Raw genomic sequence first — 17437 nt, 5'->3', positions numbered from 1 at the left:
TTAACCAGAGACACAGTATGAGGTTCTAACTGGTAAACTTCTTCTTAACGTCCAGTTCAGGTTATATACGGGTTGAGCAGGACCAGTAGCAAGAAATCAACTGATTTCTTCTACTTGTGGTTTACCCACTTGCATTACCTCATCACAGCAATGTCTCCTCTTTTGCCATCAGTCAATGGTGCTGGGAGCAACATCAAACACTGACCTGCACTGGAACATTCTCCGGATCACAGACATGCTCCCCCAGGAGCTGTGGGAAAACTGGCTTCACTCCAGAAGAAGTCAACCTGCCCTCATTCCTGCTCACTAATAACCTTTCCTCACTTTTTGTTTGGATCTTAATGACCTCAACCCTTCACAAGAGGTTTGTCTCTTTTTTTTAACTTTTCCTCAACAGCAACACAAAATGGCATATAACCCAAAGAAATGAATATAATTTAGATGTAAAATAAAATCTATCTACCAGTGTGTGTATGCAGCCTGTGTGTCTCATTGGCATGCACCAGATTGGACTAAATGGCAGGAATTTCCCAAGGGACGATAACCTCCAGATACTGCTACAAAAGCTTTATTCCCCACACTCTGCAAATTATTTAATTTAAACACTGCTTGATATGACTCTCTGAGGAGAAGGGTGTTTTCCCAGATCCATTTTTAATTTGTTGGTGTGTATATGCATGTGTGCACATAGAACCGGCCTCACAAACGCATCCACAGCTACAGAGACTAAGCACCAGCTTCTGATTTGCAGGACCTGGAGCTGCAAATTGCTGTCTAAAACTAGGAAAACGATGAAATGCACATGTAATTTCTTCTTTTTTTGGTGAGGAAAGAGGCAAAGGTTCAGTTGTTCATGTCCTATGGTCCCGACTCCCAGACACTTTCCATTTACTTGGGAGATATAACTAAATATTTTTTAAAAATCATGTGCATGCATGTGTGTGTACACACACAGCTAATTTCTCATAGTAGAAAATGGTCACATCCATGGATGCATTTTACTAAAGCACGAGAAGTAATGCAAAGATTAAAGAATCCATTTCCATCAGCACTGGGTAGTACTGTATCATGGGTCAGGGAGATAATTTATAAAATTCTTTTAATCCTCCTGCGTCTTCCACTAGCTTAACTTCTCTTGCTTTTCTGCTACATATTAATCAGGAAGGGGTACCTGCTGAAACAAAACCCTGAGCATTTTATTCAATATTATGTATTTTGCCAAATATCATCTTGAACAATCTTGCCTTTTTAAAGGTCCCATTAAAGGATCCAAATGAATTCCTCCCCTAGACAGAGAAACCTTACATAAGGTTCCACAGAAGCGCTAACCCTGCCACAAACGCAGCCTTGCACACACAGGGCCCTCGCTGGAAACAGTCCTGTTATCCTGGCTAAAGCAACTTAAAAGTAAATAAGCATTAGACAATAATTTCAATATTAACTTACTCTTGCTTCTTCATCGGAGCAAGCTAAAAGCATGTGAACTCCTTTTCACCCTTCACCCCGGCCCCCTCTAGAGCTCTCCCTATGTGGTACCCTCAGCGCAGGTAAAGTGACCTCCTTCCTCCTACCAGCCTAGCTATTTATTGACATAAGCTTGCATTCTGGGGCATTATCAGCTTAATGCATAATTCAAATCTCTTGCATGTGGCCTGCACTTTTGCCTTATCCCCTGCATTCTAAATGAAAGATAAGAGGAAGTATTTCCAAAGTGGGCACACAAAAGGATTCCTGAACATCGATAAAGCCCTCTCCCCAGGCCAGTCCTCCCCTACCCCTCAGAACACTACTTGCCCTGTAGCTCCCACACACCTTCATAAGGGTGCCAGATTGAGAAGAAAACAATCCCAGGGATGGAGGGAAAGTTTACACTGAGTGGGGACCCGAGAACCTTTGGGAAGAAGAGGTCTCTAAAAGTGGAAAAATCACAATTATTACCTTGAGTCAGATTCTAGACCGGCAGCCAGATGTTTTCAGCAAAGCGATAGTTTCAAATCTCTGTAATTCAAAAAAAGAAAAACTAGCTTTAGAATGTGTATATTTCCCCCCAGTGGGTCAAGGGAAGCTGTGTGTGGTGGGAGGGGAGAGAGGGCAGGGGGTAGGTGGGAAAGGCTTCTCAGTAAGACTGAGGGAAGGAGGAAGAGGAAAGCCAGAAGGAAGAAAGAGGAGAGGAGAAAAGGGCAAGAGAGAGGGTGAAGGGTTAGGGTACAAACTGACTGGGGGACACAAAGGGGAGAGAAAGATAGGAGTGTGAGAAGAGAGGGCTTCAAAATTAACTGTATTAGAAGGTTAATTCAGTCAAAGTCAATTCAGGAAAAGTAACTCCAGTGATTTTTTTCCCCCCATACTGAATTGACTGCCTTCTGACTGAATCGATTAAATTAACTAGTTTGTTTTTTTTTTTTTTTAATGATGTGTGAAAAGAGAGAAAATGAGCGAATAAGCCCACCTGCAAATACACAGATCCAGGTAACCTCTATGCTCTGATTTGAACACATTAACAACTTGGCCGGTATAAAAAAACACACACACAGACACACACGCATATGTATGCATATGCTTATGGTTGTGACAACACTGAATTTTGTCGAAAAGTGCCACTGTTTTCCTTAGAATGTTCACAAGCATAGTATATACCTACATACACATAATATGTATACTGAGTTTTGTTCTTTCCAAAAATTAATTGTCTTTTTGGAAAACAGATTATCCCTGATGGAGAAAGTATGCTGTACAAATGCACCAATATCATTTATCAGCACCATTTTTTAAAAGTAAGGTTCACCTCCCCTAATACACTTCCTCTTTTTTTTCTTTTTGTTAACATCTTTATTGAAGTATAATTGCTTTACAATGGTGTGTTAGTTTCTGCTTCATAACAAAGTGAATCAGCTATATGTATACATATATCCCCATATCTCCTCCCTCTTGTGTCTCCCTCCCACCCTCCCTATCCCACCCTCCCTATCCCACCCCTCTCGGTGGTCACAAACCACCGAGCTGATCTCCCTGTGCTATGCGACTGCTTCCCACTAGCTATCTATTTTACATTTGGTAGTGTATGCCCCCTAATGCACTTCTGCCGAAGTCAGGACATGATACTAAAAACCATAAGGTCACCAATATCATTTGGACTTATTACTAAATATGAGATTCTTGTAGACGCTTTTTACATGCCTTTTGAGTCCACCAAGCAATAATTCCTCCTTTTTTATAAACATAATGACATGAATTATTAAAAAATTAAAGGCATTTAGAATAATGGTCCTCCATACGCAAAGTATTTATTTCAACTTTCATCATTCATAGTTTATTGCATTGACTTTTTTTCATCAGTTTACTGCGTATTAGGCTTCCACTGAACTCATCAATAAGAAATGAATTTTGGTAACTTTCAAATCCACTAGATTATTTTTCCTTTTATTCGTAGTGAATTTTTCTTCTCTCAGTGGTATTACTGCAATAAGTCAGTCATTATTTCTTTATGTTTTCCCTTCTTTCTTTAGTATTTCATTTCCCTTTACAGCACATCTTGTGATCACAAAGAAAACAGAGACACTTATTTCTTTTAACAGTTGAAATTGCTGCAAGTGATTTAGCTGTCATTTAATTTGATACCACTCTTCTGTCTGTGGAGAAATATGTTTAATGTACTGGAAATTATGTTAATAAGAAAAAGCATTATCTCATTTAATGAAATAAATACACAAATATTTCAAAATAAAATAAAGAGGCAATCTTCACTGAGAAAATGTCTCTTATGGTTTGTATAAAACAAACAAATGGGAAAAAATTATGAATACATTGAAACACTGACAAAAATTATGCCTACATTCAAAAGGGGAGGGGAAGTTTGGTAACTGAATTAGCCATAATTTAATCAAATATTTTTTGGAAAACTCCGGGCACATATGAAGGAATATTATTAATTTTATATTTCTGATTGCTGCAAGAAAGATCATTTAATTTTTCTGGAATGGGCACTGGGTTCTTGAAAAGTTTCCTTTGTATTTTTTTCTCTTCTATTTCAGTTGGTCTTTCAATGATTGCTACTGCTTGAATTAATAATTATCAGCAATCTCATTGAAAATGTGACCCAACCCATGTAACTATAAGAAAGGTTAGAATTCCTTTGATTTTGCTAATCAAAACAGAGTCAATGAACTCGTTCCAAAGCTTTTATATATTAAAATTTATCTAATGCACAAAAAGGTTAAATAAATATTGTTAGTGATTTGAGCAAAACTTGAAGCAATTATGTAATAAAAGCATGACCACAGTAACAGAAACACATAATTAGCAATTTAATTACTGGCATGAAGACAAGCTAAAGATGTCAATAAAAAAAAAAAAACTTTAGTGACAAGCTGATTTTATTCTCCTTACGGCAATCTGTGAGAAATATTCACCACCTGATGAGTAAAGCCATTTTTATACAAACTACCTATCCTTCCACAAACTGAAATACCCAATTTAAAATATTTCTGATTTCATTTCATTGCATAGAAAATCATTACATTTTTCTCCCATTTAGATTAGCACTTTCTCTTCTCTGAAAATACAATATTTCCAGCCAGCCAGTAAAGAACATTATGTTTTTTTAAATGAGTTAAAGTAGCAGGTGTTCTTTGTTTCAATTTCATTTCTTTCCAGCTTCAATAGTGTGTTTGACAGAAATGCTTCCTTGTGTATGACATTCCAAATATTCTATCTTTTCTTATCTTCTAAGTTTCAGCTGAGAAGCACACATAAACCATGGATTGTTTTAAAAGGAGATAAATGCCAACTATAGTACAGTCAGGCTAATGAGGCATTCCTCTAGGGCTTTCACAATTTCTTTTTCTCCCCCATCTCTGTATTTAGAGTTATGGTGGGAGGTAAAGAAGAAATGAGTAAGTTTAGTTTATTGTGATATGATCCACTTGTTTTTTTTCAGCACCATCCCAAGTTTCAGATTTTCAAAATCTTGAACTACTTATATTAAAAGTGTTCAATGAATGCTTACTACCTCATATGTCACTGGTATTTTACCAGTAGCAGAAAACAGATATTTCAAGATAGAACCATACTGAAAGAAGTTTTCCATCTTGTGATAAAAAGTGAATCATCTTGGCTGGTATACAATAGCCACTTGTACAAGCCCAGTGCATGGAGTGAAATCATGAAAGTCAGACTTGCTAAGAAGTTTTGTCTATAAATACCCTTAGGGCATGATGGAATACACTTAAAAAAATAAACTCTAGACACAAAGAACAGAATAAATAATAACTCCTAATAACATTGCCTTTTATAATTAACCTACTGATTCTAATCATTTTGGCATATAGTTCCAATCAGATATCTTAACTAAATATTCCAGTTTTGAAAGAAGCGTATATAATACCAACTCAAAGTTCCTAAGGAAATTGAAAATGTTTTTAAAAGCATATTTTACTTGGCTGCAATTTGATAAATGTGAAGAGAGCAAATATAACTGGGAGATGACTTTTTTGGAACCTCCTGCCTAATATATTGGTTACTAGAACCATTCATTTCTTACACATATTTGTATTAGAGGTCCCTTGCTTCCATAAAACGTTCCCTTTTCTAGTGAGCTTTTCATCACTGTTCATTATATATCACAATCAGCTTCTAAGTTTCTGTTTGAACCATAAACCTAAACTTACTTGGATTTTTCAACTGTAATCATCTAGGCCTGAAACTCTCTTGCTTTCTCTGCTTTTATGGTCCAGATACAAGTTGTCATTAACAAGCATGTTAATTTACAAACCTCCAGGGAAGACCCCCTGTATTAGCCAGCAATGGTTCCTGCCTTTGGGAAGCCCACATTCTAGTTAAGAAGATGGTGTGCCAAAGATAATGTCGCATCATAATTCAACTGTAGTTATGATAAATGCCAAACAGTTGACACAATGAATCAAAAAGGTTCATAAAATAAAGGGAGCACAGTGTCTTTGTGGGCAGATCCCTTTATACGTGGGTACTATGGGGAGAACCCTATAAAGCTTTAAAATACAACATCGCATTTGAATTTATGAACTGAACAGCCCCTTGTAGAGGTGAAGAACTCAAGATTCAAAGAGGTGAAATAATTTACCCAAACAAAAATGTATTCGAATGGGAACTCGATAGTTCTGCTGACTCTAAGTTCTAGGTATAAATAAGAAAGCATTGGAGATGCAGGGATGAGCAAGGAGATATGTCAGGTAGAGAGGAAGGGAAGGGACTCATGAAACAGGTACAGGACAAGGTGAATTGTTTACCTTGGGAGAGTAGCAAGAGCAGTGAGGCAAAGATTGGAGATGAAAAAGATGGGAACAATGGAAAACTGGGAGTGTGTCTTCTGGGCAGTGAGGAGTCTCGGATGATTTCTGAACAGAATGCTAGCATGATGAAGGCAGAGTAGAGCAGGAATCGGAAAGGTGAGAAACAAGAGGCAAAAGGTGGATGCTGTTGGTACTCCACCCAGACTCCTGTCCCCCCAGAGGCAGCCCTCTTCCAGCTGCGGGGAGTGTTGGCTGCTCAAGGTCCTCAGCTGCCCCCTTTCCTGCAGAACTGTCCTCAGCCTACAGGATCCGCTTCCCCAGAGAGGTTCAAACTCCCTCCCCATCAGCCCATACAAGGACTGCTTGACATAGGGGTACAAAAGCCAGCTCCTTCGACTTGAAGGACATCAGCTTTGTGGGGTAAGTTGAAGTGACCCTTTAGCTGAAGCCACATGCCCTGTCCTGCGTCCTCACTCCTTTCTCCTCTTCAATGCCTCCTTGTCTCAGGCTCTGCTGCTAGGAAACCCGACCCAAGAGGAGGCAATCTGAGCCTACACTGTCTTCCTCTCCCTTAGGGGAAGAATGATTCATGCTGTTAACATGAGTTAACAGGTTAGTGACAGCAACTTCACCCGGACTCACCCAGAAAATAATCAGTGCACAGGAAAAGCAACCAGGGTGTACACGCAGGCCACCTAGATATGATTTTGCTTTTCTGGGCTTCTTGGCTTTTATTGTTCAAAGAATGGAATTTGTATGGAATTGATGGGGGAAGTTTATAATTCGACCACAGTAGTCTGCATGAGAGAGACAAAGAAGCCTTCACCTTGGGTGGATGTGGAAAAAACAGAATACTCTCTTATGATAGTAACCCACCAGCAACTCAGACTTTCCCTTCTAAACCCCATCAGAGCTTCACAGATTAGTCAATCATTAAGTTCCATTTCTCATCCAATGGGAAACATCCCTGCTGTCTGCAAAAAACAAACCCTAAATTTACATCTATGTAAACTGTGAAATGAAAAAAAGAAAACTTTATAATACTGGGAAACCAACAAGCTTTCCGGTTTCTTTTCAAAATATGATCAGATTTATGTTGCACTCCAACATAAATACCACTGTATCTTGTATTCTTATACAATGCATTGATATTCTCCATTACACCATTTAGGCACATTAATAATTGTTTGTTTGTGTCTAGGTGAGAGTTTCTGAGTCTTCTTTCAAAAACCCCTGGTGCTACTTAATATGATGATTACTTGCCACAAAAAGAAAACTTTTCTTCAATAACTTTCAGAGCATAAATTCTAAGACAGCTTACAATAGTTTTATACTGAGGGAGGAGTGGGGCGGGGACAACCCAGAGGAGAATATGAAAATTATCAGGCTCAATGCACAAAACTTCACGAGCTGATATGGTTATATTTTCTTTTCTTAGTGAGTATCCTTTCGTTTTCATGAGCAATTTCTTTAAAATAATTTGTATCTAATATTCAATCTTTCTCCCTCTTTTCCTATATTGCTAGCTACCTGATCGCCCATCTTCTCTTCCTACCATATATTTGTTAACAAATGTATTCTCAGAATGAGTACCCTGCTTGTGCAATGGGATTGGATGATTACTCGCAAAAATTAATAGAGAGGTCAAAGAGAATGTGAAAATGTGACAGCAGCGTTCTCAACCTTGAAAAAGCTTAACCTGGGGAGCCTGGTGAACATACAGATTCCTGGGTCTCACCCCAGGCATCTTAGATACAGTAGATCTGAGGACAGGCCAGGAATCTCTGTTTAACAAGTACTATGGGTGATTCTGATGCTGGTGTCTGCGGACCAGACCTTGAAAGCCTCAGCTCTAGTGATCTCACACTAGTCTTTGAACCATCTTTGTGTGTCATTTATAATCTCTCTTCTACTAAACCTCTTTTCTAGCCTAGATGACTGGGTTATGGTAGGCTTGACTGTTCCTAACTTACACACAAGGAATCACCAAATCCTTGCTTTAAAACCATAATGCCTATCTTGAAAGGTACTCCCATATGGGGGGAGAACATCAGCCAGCCAGAATAACAGACAACGCCGGAGTGTTGTTGTTACTGCCTTGAAATACAGCCACCAACTGCCCCTAAATAGACAGTGGCCCTTCAATTAGATCGAGCCATTTGGAGATGAGACTTGGGCCTCAGGTCAGTTTTGAGAATGGACTCTCACCCTTTACAGTGATGCATTTAAAAATCGAGTAACCTTTGCCTAAATGCACAATTGGCTAAGTATAAACTATCAATTTGTTGCTGACTTATTTTCCCTCTAAGTAATGAAGAAATACTCAGAAAAGGATATTTCACTTCCATTTGGGATAAGGTAATTCCTCTTCAGCATCACACGTATTTGTGCACCAACAGGGATGAGCCCAAACTCAGTTTCTCTAATTTCTGGCAGTTTCTTAAAATAAATATCCAGGGCCACTAAAATGAACCCCAATGGTACTAGCAATGATAAAAATAAAAGAGACAGACCTTAAGACATTTAAATATAAAGACAAATTGATATTAGATGCTTCTCCAAAACACTGTCTATCTCTGGGGCAAGTAAAAAGAAGCCAACAGACAAAGGAGTACTTGCATGCTTGTGGGTTGTGTGGAAAGAGGTGCCGGGGAGAAAGGTGCTTTTTTTAATTGAATGTAATCCAACAAAGATTTGGCAGACTACATATTTAAAAGGTTGGGAATGCTTGCAGAAATTGATTCGTTCACACTGTTGTGAATCATTTAGCACACACTTCAGAGAGAGTTTAGCATCTTAGTCTCTGCCTCCCACTTCCTAAGAACGGCTGTTAATCAAAATGAAGACTCCTAGAGGCAGCCTTGGGAATGGGACAAAGAGATGAGCAGGAAGCAGCACCACGGGGAATGATTTTTCTCCTCTAAGGGCGGGGTTTTTTTCTCCTTTGAGCATAGAAGGTTTAATGCAATAGCGTCATATAAATTAATATATACATTCTCAGACTGGGGTCATTATTACAGTTACATAAAAACAAAAGCAAATCCTATATTTAGGAAATGCTTTTGAATGCCCGAGTCCAAAAGTATCCATTTCACTCAAATGCAGCTCTCTCCTCCAAATTGTAAGATTATAGAGTAAAGGAGATTATTACTGTAAATTACCTAAATGAAATGATTAAAAGCATCTGTATTTGTAAAAATCTTGCCATGATTATAAAAGAAAATTAAATCTCCTTCTTTAAAGAAAAAAATGGTACATGCCATTTAAGTGCATTTTTAAAAATAATAAATCTACCAATTCAGTGGTGGACTATAGACCAGGACGTTAGAAATAAACCATGTAAAAGTTGAAGTTCACGCGTGCACACACATACACGAAACTGATAACATAATAAGGTCAAGAAAATTTGCTAGATTTCTTTTCTTTTGAAAGTACCAGTAAATTTACTAGAACTTTCAAAAGAAAAGATGATAAATTACCAGTTAAGTAAAATATGCAAGCAATAAATTGTTAATGGTTAGGGGTGATAAATGATGTTTTCAAATAATTACAATAACAAAAAAATCATAGTAAGGAAAAAATACACAGAGTAAATATGTATTTGCTTTCTGGAAGATGAACAAAAACAAATGTAGAGGGGTTTCCAAAACCAAGGTAAGATGAGTAGCCGCAGTAGATGGGATTAAGTACACTAACCACATCTCACATAAAATCCCCCATTCACTAGGCCACGACCACTATTCACAAAGTAAAACTCTTGCACATGTGCCCTATTCCCAAAAAGGTCTTCTCCCACAATTACTGCAATATAATAATGAGCTGTATTAACATCATATCCATCTAGGAAAAATAGTCCTGGAAAGGGGAAAGTGAAGAAGAGGAATTCATTTTTCAAGTAGCTGTGGTAATCAAGATACCCAAATAATCCAAATAACAGCTCATTTAAAGGTCGCTTACACATTTGGTTTTAAGGTGCATAATACTGATAGCCATTTTAATCCATCCCTTGGGTAGACAGAACAAAAGTAATGAGAGACAAATTTACTGCTTCATCATTTGGCCTAAAGCAGGAACTCTGATCCTTAATTCTTTATCTTAAAACACTTATTTCATGCCTTCGGTATGTCAATACAGAATATTTTTAATTTAACTTTCATAGCCACCCTATTCCTATCACTATTTTATAGGTGACGATGAGGGCAGAGAGTGGGTGAGTACCTTGCCTGGCTTTGTGCATTCACACCCTGTCTCACCAGTTCTCGTTCTAAATCAAAGGCACAGGGAAGCCATCCAGTGCCGTCATCGTTTTCATATTCATAACCCTTGGTCAGAGCTTCTGCTCTCAAACCTCAGTCGAGTGCCTTCTTCTCTATGTAAGTAGGTTACAAAAAGGAATTTCATAACATGGATTCTCTTTCCCTCCATGTGTAAAGTCAATATTCATTTGTTTAAGAGTAGCAACTTGTGACTAGAGATGGGAATGCTGAAAACGTGATTCCTATAGACAAGGGCGATCTCATATGTTGTTTAATTTTAAACAGTGGTTCTCAACCCTGGCTGCACCATTAGCATCACCTGGGGAGCTTTAAAAGAAAATTCTTGCCCAGGCCCCATCCCCAGAGATTCTGAGTTAATGGGCTGGGCTGGGGCCCAGGCACTGGTATTTTTTTTTTCAAAAGCTTCCTAGGTGACTCTAAGGTGCAGCCATGGTTGCGACCCACTGATTTTACAGCCTGGGTACTGCAGCCAAAATATAACTACACAATGAGGCAGTACAGCTGATTTCTAACCTACAGTAGACAATGGATTTACACTCATAGGCAAGTGGATCTTAGTTTCTGAGCAAGAAAATGGGAATAATAGTGTACTACATACCAAAGCTAAAGAATTAAATTAGAAGCTTTTCTTCTTATCCCTTCCAGATATGGTTGACCTGAAGCTCAAAACACTTGTTTAGGTATCCTGAAGGAGAGGAATTGGGGCGTGAGTACAAGAAAAAGGATATTATTAGCACCAATTCTTTAAAAAAAAAAAAAGAATCAACATTCTCCATTTATACAGGGGGAACAAATGTATTAGATAAATACATGTTAAAAGCTAGCTTAGAATAATTTTTGAATTGCCTTTTCTCAACATCTCATTTCAAATTCACATGTACTTTTATACAATTTAAGATCCTTGGAGGCAATGAGGTATTGTTATAAGATGGATGGATTCATCTTCCAACATATTAGGATAATGGCACTGCCCATATTCAGGCTTCAACCTTTACCTGAGAAATCTCTGCTAGGAAAAAAACCCAACCCTGAGAGACATGTGTCAAAACTTAATCATTCCACTTCAGTAAAAAGTTACCTCAAAATGATAGCAGACCACCATTTTCTTTTAATTTTTAAAGAAAAGTATTCCAAATAGTAATGACATTCAAAAGCATTTTAACTGCACTGATGCTTTCCAGGTTCCCAGTCACAGCACCGTGTTAATAGCAGCATTGTGAATGCCTTCAAGTAAAACCAGTAGGGCAGATATTTCATTAAAATCTTAGATTCCTTTTTAACTCCAGTGGTAGGATTGGGTGACATGATAATTACGTTATACAGAGATTTATTACATTTTGATATCAGGCAACATCCCTTGGCCTATATCTGTATCTGTGATATACCTGAGGTTTTCACGGAGAGCAAGCCTGGTACAAGAGTGATGAGGAGCTCAAACACAATACTTGACCTAAATACATTATGTAGCACCGGGTATCTGTTAAATAGGTCAACCTGGGCTCTTAAAAGTTATGCAAAACTTATTTCTGCCACACAGGAGATATGTCACTAGTCAAGCTGTATAAAAATCAGCTTTCTAGGCAGGAAGAAAATGCTCCTCATCACTGGGGGCGAAAAACTCTTTTGCTATACATAAAATGTCTTAAATACTATACTACGCTTGTCATATGTCTTTAGGCCACAGAAAGTAATAAAAGCAATGAGGCTGATGAAATGCCTAACAATTCTGGGATTCATTTAAGTGGATGGGAGTTCTTTGAACACTGTTATAGAAATTCTTACTCTTCCAGCAAAAGCAAATGAGATTTCGAAGGTGCACAGGTCTCAGCTACCAAACCTAAGCGATGCCTATTGTCACAGGATGCAGACCTGGCTGATTGCTTTCAGCAGTGAAGAAATGTGGGACGTTCCAGCTCATCGGGGCTAAGGTGGTTCCACCTCTACCTCCACTCCTACTTGGGACAAAGTTATCTTGTTCTTGCTCAACGTGGCTTCATTAGTTGCCTTAGGTGCGCAGGCTGTTATTTTTAAAACATCAAATAAATTGAAGGCTCGCAAAACTCTTTCCACCCTCAAATCAGTAATTTTTTATGGTGCTAAAAAATTCTGCATGACCCCTAGACGCTAAAAACATAGCCAATGGTTCTCAAAGCATCGTCCCAGGGATCAGTATCATCCACAGCAACTGGAAAATTGTTGGAAATGCCGATTACAACCCACCCCACAGAGATGCACTGAATCAGAAACTCTGGGGAAGGATGCAGTGATTTGTGCTTTAACTGGCCCTCCAGTTTGAGAACCCCTGAACTAAACTATCACTTAGCTTGAGAGTGGGTCTAACAGTTCCAACATAACAAATCAACTCTTAATTATACTTACAATTAGGGATAAGAATTAAGGTAAATTAAAGAACATCCTGGTGGTGCAGTGGTTGAGAGTCTGCCTGCCAATGCAGGGCACACGGGTTCGAGCCCTGGTCTGGGAGGATCCCACATGCCGCGGGGCAACTAGGCCCGTGAGCCACAACTACTGAGCCTGCGCGTCTGGAGCCTGTGCTCCGCAACAAGAGAGGCCGCGATAGTGAGAGGCCTGCGCACCGCGATGAAGAGTGACCCCAGCTGGCCGCAACTGGAGAAAGCCCTCGCACAGAAACGAAGACCCAACACAGCCATTAATTAATTACTTAATTAATTAATTTTTAAAAAAAGAACATCCTCAGACCTCATATTAGCCAACATCAACCTCTTCCTCCAAATAAACTTTTTATAAACAATGGGCAAGTACAATGTTTATAAGAGGTCCCAAACCCTTTCCAACTTGAACTGAAAAACTCACAGGACTTCTCTGTTTCTGGAAATATGAATTAAAGCAGTAGACTTGTTCAGAAGAAATAAGGTGTGAGGAAAGCTAAAGCAATTACTCCAACTACTCACTAATCATATTCGCTTAGGAACTGAAAAAAAAATAGAGTTTAATAAGGAAGTTAATTCATAGCAAGTTGCTATTTGTGGGCTTTTTTAAAAACACCCATTTCTTGAAGACTAAACCTTCATAGGTAGGCACTGGGGAATATAATTCCCCAAATCCCCACAGATTTGTGAGCAAAATAATATATACTAAGTTTGGTTATTTGGTCCCGATCAGTAGCTCTGACATGCTAAAATAAAATTACATGCTTCAGACGTCTCACTGAAGGACTGAGCTTTTACCTCTCATCTCATTACCCTCCACACGCTCTTAGTAGGTTTAGTTTAATGTATTTGAGTTCCATTTCCAAGAACGCAAACTCTTATGATTTTTACATGATTGAAAAACATTCATTAAGGAGACAGGAAATGAAGTGTATGCAAATTTGAAGCAAGCTAATAAAATACGTTTCTTTAAAGAAAAAAAAAATCTATCTGTTCCTGCTAACCCACTAAAAACAAAACTCAGAGCAAAACAGATCACAGCTGCTCAGCTAAACTGTAATATGCTCTGGGAAAAGGCACCCACCTTACCCCATACACCTGTTTGCCAACAGTGAGGCGGCAGCAAAATCTGCATGAGGAAATTCAAAGGCATAAAGTAAACAAGATCTTCATTTCACATTATCACACTAGACTCTCAAACAGGTTTTTACTACTAGCTTCTTGCTGATATACTGAACTTCACAGAGGTTAGCCACCTACTGCAGGTAGCTTCTGAGTCAAATTCAGTTCCTCTGGGACAAGTGATTATTTTCTTCTCTCTCTGACTTAGTGAATGCAGCAATGCTCCACACATACAGTATTTCTGCCCTAAAGGCATTTATGTCCCACCACCTTACCTCCTAATGCTCATAATAACGCTAGGCAAAGTGACAAAAATAAGTCTGTCCTTAGTTTGCATATCGAAAACAAAATCCATACAATGCTGCTGTTGCTTCTATTGCTTTGTTATTTCATCATTATTCACCACAGTTCTTGCCTTCATTTGCAGAGTTTGGGTTTTAATGTAATGGCCATTCAATAAAAATGTTGCTTTTAAGGGTTTGCATATCATCCCATTTTCTCTTCATCCCTTCAGCAACCATATGGCAAGCAATCAGGTCTGCAATCACTAGGTCCATATTATGTAGAGCATGATTTCGGCATTATGCTATTACCCATCTGCTTCTGTAGAAAAAGACATGAACCCGTGTATAAGAGGTCAGTGGTTTCACCGCACACCATATTCCAGAAATCTATCTCTGTTCACTTGAGATCACTTTTGTGATTTACTCTAGTCTCCAGGCCAGACTTTCTCTCCCTCTCTCCTTTTTTTTTTTTTTTTTTTTAAAGAAATACAATCAGCACAATTTGTCTGTCTGCCTATTGTATAAAATTATTTGTAACTGTCAGGGGAGGCACTTAAACTTTCTTACTTAAGGATATTTATCCAGAGATTCTGCACTTAAAAAATAATGTGGGCGGTGGAGAGAGGAGAAATCAATCTCACCTGATTTTACATTTTTAACTGTCTGCACAATAAAGATGACAGAATCTTCAAGCAGAAGCAGACACAGAGGAAGAGGGAAAGTTCAGGCTCCTGCCTCCAATTTGAGGGCTCCCAGCACCAACCTAGACTAACCAACTCTTCTTGGCTCAAGGAAAGTGCTATATATAAATCTATATATCTGTATCTATTTTCTTTCCCATATATATGTCTGCCCTGTGGGTTCACATACATGATCTTTGAAGAGCAGACTCAATTGGAGTGCTGAATGCTAATTCAGTGGAATGCTTATTTGGGTATTTCATAAACAGAGCACTTATAATGAACTTCAGATGCAATCAATTATGCCTATAGAAAGACTCAAGGTTTGGAATTCCATGTACTGTAATAACCCAATGACTTTGTTACGTAAAACTTCTTATAAAATACTTCCACCGTTTTCTACACTGTTTCAAACTATTGTTGGCTTTTAGGAAGCAGGATAGGAATACACCAAATGCGCATGAAGCCTGAGGCACGGAATCTTTTGCAAAATCTACTGGGGCCATCAGAAGTGGCTCAGAGCAGATGTGCTTTCTGCCCCATCCACTGGTTCTCAAACCAGCTGGTGAAGTTTAAAAAATTCTGATACCTGGGTCCAAACCCCAGAGATTCTGACTTAATTAATCTGGGGTGTGGCATGAACTATTGGATTTTTTAAAGCTCCCCAGGTGTTTCTACTGTGCAGCCCAGATTGAGAAACTCTGGTCCAATAAGACATAATTAAATAAAGATCATCTTATTTCATTTCACCATTTAACAAATACAATGACAGTGTAGGGTGTCAGTACTACAAAAATTAATGAAAACCGTAAAACGTTCAAGGTATAACAAGGCAAAAAATTACAAGCTGACAACCATCAATTATGAAATAAATATTATTCAACACTGGAAATAACAATAGTGATAAGACTTCTATGTAGATTTGGCCTACTACAGTTTTATTTACAGCTTTCAAGAAGCCTGAATGTCATAGAACATGCATTAACAATGTTAATGCTGGAACTTTAGTAAAATACTGACATTTAATTAAAATTCTATAATTAAGAATGATCATTACAATGTAATAGAAAAAATAAAGCCAAATTACTCAGTATTTATTTGTACATACTAGTAATTATTCACATAAAAAGTATACAGGAAGAGGCTATATATCACTTTCACAGATCACATGTGATCATAAACTGAGAGTTTTGATGTGTGTTGTATTTTGAAATTAGTATTCTTTAAGGGCCAATACTAGGGAAAGCAGAACTGAATTATTCACAGGTTTTAAAAAGATAGTCTCAATTCCATTAATGTTTAACACAACTTGCTATAAGCAAAAAAATCTAAAATTAATACTGATTCTCAGAGCTTAACTCACAGAACTGAGCAGGAAATACATGGATAAATGGGAAGTAGATCTGTATTGAGGCTGTTGAGATTCTTTCTGAAAAATCCTCTGCCCACCCGACAGACAACCGGCTTGCAAACTAGAAAAACAAACAAATAAATAAGAAATAGATAAATAAGAAAAACGTACTAACCCTTTCTGATCTGGAAGGGCAGAAAGTACTCAAAGAGAAAATTCTCATTTCTCCTCCTCCTGTCTCACACCACCTCCTTCCCCACTCTCCTTTTTCCTCCAAAGCCTTCAGGCTTTTTCAACCTTAATCCCCTCTCCATACTGCAAAATCTACCACAAACATCTCATTCATCCAAAGAGTGAATGCAGAAAAATAGTGAAAATACGTTGTTGCTCAGACAGTCTATATTTAATCAAGACCCAAATGCTTAAATGGATGGAACTTTAATGGCAATGTTCAAGTATTAAAATTCACAGGACTGCATCTGGGCACAGTACTCAGTAGCCTAACTCCATCTTCCCATGGCCATGGCCACAGCCACCCACACGAGCACATCTTTATGCAGGAGAAACAACTATTTCTAGGACTCTAATCTTGTTGGTGGATGTGCCCCTGTCTACACTGAAAATGGCAGACTCCGATGTCCCACCTCCGTCGGTTGGACATCAGCACATCATGGGAACTGATCCATAGAGGTTGATTCTAGTGGGTATTATCCACAACCACATGTCTCTCTGAAATTGTTCAGTTTCATGGTCACTCATTTCTTTCCTTTATGTATACCTTTCAACATTATCATTCCTTAATCATTTCCTCTCTATTAGAACTCACCTTCTATGGCTCATGCCCTCAATGCTCAAATCAACTGAATCAGAGTTTGGTTAAGAGGATGTGAGCAAGTCATTTTGCTTAGTGGTGCAGGAAAGTCATTGTTCATCATTTTTAACATCCCACAGAATAGAAACAAAATATGTTGATTGATTAGATGTTGATACAAGTCATTATTCATTATCAAAAATCCTTTCCAAAAGTTGATTTGAACTGAGTTAAA

General features: G+C 38.3%; 1 long non-coding RNA gene across 3 annotated transcripts in view; it reads right to left on the bottom strand.

Moving 5' to 3' along the window:
* Positions 1 to 17437, bottom strand: part of LOC133105377 (uncharacterized) — a 589177-nt gene that overhangs the window by 374226 nt on the left and 197514 nt on the right. For all 3 annotated transcript variants that reach the window (XR_009703846.1, XR_009703845.1, XR_009703847.1), the window contains one exon: positions 1939 to 1998. This is a non-coding gene — a long non-coding RNA (uncharacterized LOC133105377). The remainder of the gene's footprint in view (positions 1 to 1938; positions 1999 to 17437) is intronic.

This window comes from Eubalaena glacialis, chromosome 14 (genome assembly GCF_028564815.1).
Source record: "Eubalaena glacialis isolate mEubGla1 chromosome 14, mEubGla1.1.hap2.+ XY, whole genome shotgun sequence".
Classification (NCBI taxonomy): Eukaryota; Metazoa; Chordata; class Mammalia; order Artiodactyla; family Balaenidae; genus Eubalaena; species Eubalaena glacialis.
This window is presented reverse-complemented; position numbering and strand designations above follow the sequence as displayed.